Source organism: Carlito syrichta, unplaced genomic scaffold (genome assembly GCF_000164805.1).
Source record: "Carlito syrichta isolate Samal-C Ts95f unplaced genomic scaffold, Tarsius_syrichta-2.0.1 Scaffold316274, whole genome shotgun sequence".
Lineage (NCBI taxonomy): Eukaryota > Metazoa > Chordata > Mammalia > Primates > Tarsiidae > Carlito > Carlito syrichta.
The window spans coordinates 914,753-922,198 of record NW_007260370.1 but is presented as its reverse complement, the minus strand read 5'-3'; positions in this window follow the sequence as shown (position 1 = coordinate 922,198).

Genomic DNA, 7,446 nt, shown 5'->3' with positions numbered 1-7,446 from the left:
AGTACTAAACACAGAAGAAAGGAAAAAAGAACAACGTTCTTCACAAGAGTACAGGGAAAAGAATAAAATATACATGAACCAACCCCAAAACCAAAGAAAGACAAACAAAACCAATTGGAAGAACAACAAATCTATAAGAACTCTATGATAGGGACGAACTCTCACATTTCAATAATTAGCCTGAATGTGAATGAACAAAATGCACCACTGAAAAGACATAGAATGGCAAAATGGATAAAATATCACCAGGCAACAATATACTGCCTTCAAGAGACCCATCTCACCAGAAAGGACATACACAGACTCAAAGTAAGAGGATGGGAAACAAATTTTCAGGCGACTGGAACACAAAAGAAAGGAGGAGTCATGATCCTAATTTCAGACAAAATACCGTTTAAGCTATCAAAAATTTAAAAAGATACAGAGGGCCATTACATAATGATAAAAGGTTCACTCCATCAACAAGAAATATCCATCCTAAACATATATGCACCCAACATAGGTGCACCAACATTCATAAAGCAACTTCTAGGAAAACTAAAGAAAGATATTGACTCTAACACCATCATAACTGGGGACTTTAATACCCCACTCACAACCCTAGACAGATCATCAGGACAAAAAATCAGCAAGGAGATCTGGAACCTTAATGAGACTCTGGACCAAATGGACTTAATCGATACCTAGAGACCACTCCATTCAAAGACCACAGAATACACATTCTACTCATCATTGCATGGAACATATTCTAAGATTGACCACATAATTGGACATAAATCAAGCATAAGCAAATATAAAAGGACTGAAATTCTACTATGCACCTTCTTGGACCACAGTGGAATAAAAATAAACATTGACACCATCAAGGTCCCCCAAAACCCACAAAGACATGGACACTAAACAGCATGATGCTAAACAACTCCTGGGTCAGTGAGGAAATCAAAACAGAGATCAAAAGAAACCTGGAAACAAATGAAAATGAAGAAACATCTTACCAAAATCTCTGGGACGCCTTGAAAGCTGTAGTAAGAGGGGAATTTATATCCCTATAAACACACATGAAAAAATGGAAAGAACACAAATTAACAGCCTAACAAGCCACCTAAGGAAGCTGGAAAAAGTAAGACCACAAAAACCCTAATTTCAGCAGAAGAATCCAGGTCACCAAAATAAAAGCCCAAATCCAGGACATAGAAGACAAAAAGATAATACAAAAATCAATGAAACAAAAAACTGGTTCTCCGAAAGGATAAACAAGATCAATGGTCCCCTAGCTAGACTGACCAAGAAAAAATGAGAAAAAAATCAAATAAGCACAATCAGAAACACAAAAGATGAAGTCACACCTGACCCTGAAGAGATACAAAAGATCATTAGAGACTACTATGTACACTTGTATGGAAACAAACTTGAAGACCTTAAGGAAATGGAGGACTTTCTGACATCACACAACCTACCTAGGTTGAAACAAGAAGAAATTGAGACCCTAAATAGACCAATAACAATCAAGGAAATCGACTACGTAATAAGAAAACTTCCTAAAAAAAAAGCCCTGGTCCAGATGGCTTTCCAGCAGAATTCTACAAGACATTTAAGGAGGAGCTGATACCAATCCTACTGAAGGTATTCCAGGCAACTGAAAAAGATGGAACTCTCCCCAAATCATTTTACAAAGCCAACATCACATTGATACCCAAGCCAGGTAAAGATCCAACAAAGAAGGAGAACTACAGGCCAATATCTTTGATGAACATAGTGCTAAAATTCTCAACAAGATCCTAGCAAACCAGATTCAGCAATACATCTCAAAAATCATCCATCATAACCAAGTAGGCTTCATTCCTGGGATGCAAGGCTGGTTCAACATTCGTAAAACCATAAATGTAATTAAATCAACCGATGTCAAAACAAAAACCACATGATTATATCATTAGATGCAGAAAAAGCTTTTGATACAATCCAGCACCCCTTCTTAATAAAAACCCTTGAACATCTAGGCACATGGGGAGCATACCTCAAAATAGCAAAATCCATCTATGAGAAATCCACAGCCAGCATACTCCTAAATGGACAAAAATTAGAACCATTTCCCTTGAAAACTGGAACAAGACAAGGATGCCCACTCTCACCTCTCCTGTTCAACATAGTATTAGAAGTCCTGGCTCGAGCAATCAGAGAAGAGAAGGCAATCAGTGGTAACCAAATAGGAAAAGAGGAAGTCAAGTTATCTCTCTTTGCAGATGATATGATTGTGTACCTTGAAAATCCAAGAGAATCTGTCAAAAACTTCCTTACATTGATAAAGGCCTTTGGCAAAGTATCAGTATACAAAATAAATGTACAAAAGACAGCTGCATTTCTCCACACCAATAATAAACAAACAGAAACCCAAATAAAAAACACAATTCCATTCACAATAGCCACAAAAAAAATGAAATACCTTGGCATCTTCCTAACCAGAGACCTGAAAGACCTTTACAATGAAAACTACAAAACACTGCTCAAAGAAATCAAAGATGACACAAACAAGTGGAAAAATATCCCATGCTCATGGATCGGAAGAATCAACATTGTGAAGATGTCCATCTTACCTAAGGCAATCTACAAATTCAATGCAATACTGATCAAATTACCAGCAACATTCTTCTCAGACCTAGAAAAAACAACACAGGAATTCATATGGAAACACAAACGTCCAAGAATAGCCAGAACAATCCTCAACAAAAAAAAAAAGCAGGTGGTATCACATTACCAGACTTCAAACTTTATTATAAAACTACAATCATCAAAACAGCTTGGTATTGGTATAGGAACAAGCATATAGATCAATGGAATAGAATTGAGATTCCAGAAGCAAAACCCTAGTTTCTCAACAAACTCATCTTCAACAAAACCTCCACCAACTACCACTGGGGAGAGGAGAACCTATTCAGTAAGTGGTGCTGGGAAAACTGACTGACCACATGCAGAAGATTGAAGCAGGACCCCTATCTATCCCCATGCACAAAGGTTGACTCCAAATGGATCAGAGACCTAAATGTAAAACCTCAAACCATAAGAACCTTAGAAAATGAATGAAATACCCTCATGGAAATCGGAACTGGCATCCAATTCCTGAACAAAACCCGAAATCCACAGGTCATAATAGAGAAGATAGACAACTGGGACCTCATTAAACTGACAAGCTTCTGCAAGGCCAAAGAAACCATCAAGAGAGCAGGGAGACAGCCTACAGACTGGGAAAAACACCAGGTCTGACAAAGGCTTAACATCCTGGATCTACAAGGAACTCAAACGTGCTGAAAAGAAAAAAACAAACAACCCCATTATAAAACTGGCAAAAGATATGAACAGACACTTCACAAAGGAAGACATCCGAGCAGCCAACAGACACATGAAGAAATGTTCAACCTCACTAATCATCAGGGAGATGCAAATCAAAACCACATTGAGATACCACCTAACTCCAGTCAGAATAGCAATTATCAAACAACTCAAAAAATAACAGCTGCTGGAGAGGGTGTGGCAAAAAGGAAACACTTCTACATTGTTGGTGGGAGTGTAAACTAGTGCAACCTCTGTGGAAAGCAGTGTGGTGATTCCTAAAAGCTCTAAATATCCACCTCCCATATGACCCCGCAATCCCCCTACTGGCAATATACCCTGAAGACCTCAAATCACTCTATAAAAAAAGATACCTGCACACGTATATTTATCGCAGCATTGTTCACAATAGCAAGAACCTGGAAACAACCATCCTGCCCATCCAAAGAGGACTGGATTTAAAAAATGTGGTACATATACACTATGGAATACTACGCAGCAGTAAAAAAGAACAAAATCATGAATTTCGCAGCAACCTGGATAGAACTAGAGTCTATAATACTGAGTGACCTCTCACAGAAACAAAGATCCGAGTATCACATGTTCTCGCTCATATAATGGACCTTGAACATCCAATGGAATACTCTAAGAAAATGACTGACGGTACTGGGAAATTATGGGGGGGAGGGAGAAGGGATTAAGAGTAGCAAATATCTGTCTGGGGACGGGGAAACACCTCTTATCAACAGGATCCCTGAATGAAATGTAATTGTATACCTAACCCTTAACTGTACCCCACAACATCATAATAAATGATATTGATAATAATAAAAAATAAATAAATAAATAAATGAATAAAAGAAACAGATATAAAAGATACAAAATATAAAACAGGCTTGTTCTTCAGCCTCCTTTTGTGTGAGAGAGAATTCCATCCAGCTCCCAACTTTGCACAATAACTTTGGGTTGTGTTCTCTTCCTTCTGCAGGGAATATTTGGTCTCTATCACCCTACAGAATACAAAAGCTTGTTTCTGATCCTCAAAGCTGGTATGTCCACAGATTCAGCACTCGTTTCTACTGTGTGTCTGTTCCATTTTTCTTTCACAGGTAATATAAGTTTTGAGTGGGCCACATTATTTTTATTTAAAAAAACATATTTTATCTACTTATTTATTCTATTGAATTATTTGGTCATAGGAAGGAAATTATAGTGGGGATTTGAGGGTTTCAGTGGATGAAGATGAAAAGTAAATGCTAAACACCATCTCAACTAAAAAAATACTTAGAAGCTTGTGACTAAGGACTTACCTCACCTCTACGCAAAGAAAACAAAAACAAAATTTAAAAAAACCACAATCACAACAAGCAAACAAATGTCTCATTTTGTGAAGTGAAAAATCCTAACATTATTCTAAAACTGTATACTAGAGTATAGGGTATATATCCTAAAATGGTTAGATATAAGTGTGCATGGCTTATAAACCTGTTTCCTTTCATGGTAATTGTTTTTCTTTTCAGTTTTTTGTAGGACTTGGTTACCTGAGATTACCTAAAGATTATTGAGTTTTCTTTTTCTAAACTAAACATTGCTAAGTGGCATAATGTTCTACAATTGACTTTGTAGGTTATTTAAAAATACTCCTAAACTAGACATTTCATCCCCTTTATATTTGACATATACTTAAGATTTTAGAACACACACACACAGACTCCCCTTTAGTTTTACTGGGTGCTAAAACAACTTAAGAGGCAGGATTCAGACAAATGGGGCTTACAACCAGTTTGTTAGAGAGAGGATGGGATTGAAAAGCATGGATTGAGCTATATCCACAGGGAAGTTACCTAAAACATGCAACTTCCTTTGTGCTTGTCAACTGCAAATCTCAGATCTTCCCCTTGCAGAGGCAGAGTACACCTTGGTAATGGTGCCTTTGGATGAGCAGAGCATATGGCATCCTGAAGATAGGTCCACATTGAACCTGAAGGCACTTGGCTCTGAAAAGATAGCCCAGCATCAGGTGAGTCATGCACTCTCAGAGCACATTCCTTCTCCCAAACCCTCCAATCAGCTCAATCCATTCTCCCCAAGGGAAGAGAGTGTAAAGGGAGCAGAGAAAAGATGAATTAGTTTGAGTTTCCTCAGAAAGAGACTATGAGACAGAATCTGAGAACAATTCATGTTGGAGATGATTCCAGAAAGCACTGGCAGAGGAGTAGTAGGTGACACACAGCTGAGAAGAAAATCAATACAGGCATCTATGGGCAAGTTACTATGTTGGGAGAGTAGGGTTCCATCTTGCTGAGGGACTCTGAGTTACTGTGTAGAACATATCTTAAGGTTGTCCCTTACACAAGGAAATGCAGCTTGTGGTTCTTCCCCACTAACCATTTCTGTAGCAGGAGGAGAGTTGCTCGTGGGGGCCACAACCCACCGATAATTCTGGTGTGTCCCACTCAGGTTAGCAGGTTCCTGTGGCCAGAGGAAGTTCCCAGGTGGAGAGTCACAGTCGCTTGCAGAAAGAAAGAGAAGTACTGAGCAGAATGCTAAGTACTGTGGGGTATCAGTGGAACACTAGCAGCTTCTGCCAGTCACAGGCAGCTCTTTTTGGTGCTTCTCAAAATATGAAGCTCCTATTTTGTGGGTTAAGATAGTGCAATAAGATCTTAACTGTGACCTTTCCTGTATCTTATGATTTCTATGGATCAGGAATATTGGAGCAATTTAATTGTATAGAGCTCAGGGTCTCACAAAGTTGCAGTCAAGACGTTGGCAGAGGCTGCAGTCATCTAAAAGCTTGACTTGGACTGAGGAATCTATTTTCAAGGTGGCTCACTCAGAGGATATTGGTAGGGGTCCTTAATTTCCTGACCACATGAACTTCTCCTGAGAGTTGGGTGAATGTCTTCACAATCTGGCAGCTGGCTTCCCCCAGGGAAGGTGAACTAAGATAGAAAGAGAAAGCAAGTAGGAAGTAAAAAAACCTTTTTTGTGAGCTAATCTTGGAAGTCTCGTAATCACTTCCCTTTTATTCTATTTGCCATGAGTAATTTACTAAGACCAAACCAAGCTCGAAGTTAAAGGAACTGGAATTCACTTTTTTTTCTTTTTTGGACTGCTTAAAGGGAGAAGTGAAAGTTACCTATAGGAACCTAGAAGAAACTTCGCTTATTTTTTAGTCTTTTTGCCTCAGCGTAACCATTAGAAAGCATTCAGACATTCTACTGCAGGACAAACAGCAGCCTATCCCATCCCCCCTAGGCAAATCTTCAGATGTAAGACCAGGACAGCCCAATCATTCATGGTTTAGCATAATAATCTCTAGTAAACTTTTGATTCCTTGTCAAGGCCAAACTCATAAGAGTTTGTGAGTTGCAAATGTCTGAGTTTGTGAATTGCAAATGTATAACAAGTCTCTTGCAGGAATCCTCCCCCACAAGGGTTAACCTAATCAGCCCTCTGTGAACTATGTGACACATAGTAGCAATCATGTGACTAACCCACCCATCTGCCTGCTGTCCATCACCTGACATCATCAGTACCTGCGCTTGCCTGCCCCTTTGTGATGATGTGGAGGCAGACGACACCCAATCACCCTAATGATCCGCCTCCATCTAGGGGAATGTTTAAAAGGACTCAACCACAAGCAACCAGGGGCCATTGCCTTGCTAGAGTCTGGTGTGGCCATGTGCTCTTTGAGCCATGGCTGTCGCCATGCTTCCTGGCTTTGGTCCCGCTCTCCCACCTTGGGGAGGTGAATCTTCTCTCTTCCTTCTCTTTCTCTCTCTAATTTACTTTAAAATAAACTTTTCTTTCTTAACCTTTTCATGTGTTGCAATTCTTTGCATCTACTCAGATCTCTGGGTTGCTAACCCCGGCAGTGCTGCATGCCTCGCCTCTCCACCCTCACCCTGCTGTACCCTAACAAGAAGTATAAAAGGATTTATGGACATCTTTTACAATTATAGCAGGTGCCAAGCATGCTATATGCTAAAGTGAGATGCTATACCTCACTTGGAAAGGTCCAGATAATTTTGTCTGAAGCTATTTTTTGTGTTTCCCCACATCTTCCCAACGTAAGGAAAGGGATGAGTGCATTCCCTCCTCTTACAACAAAGTGAG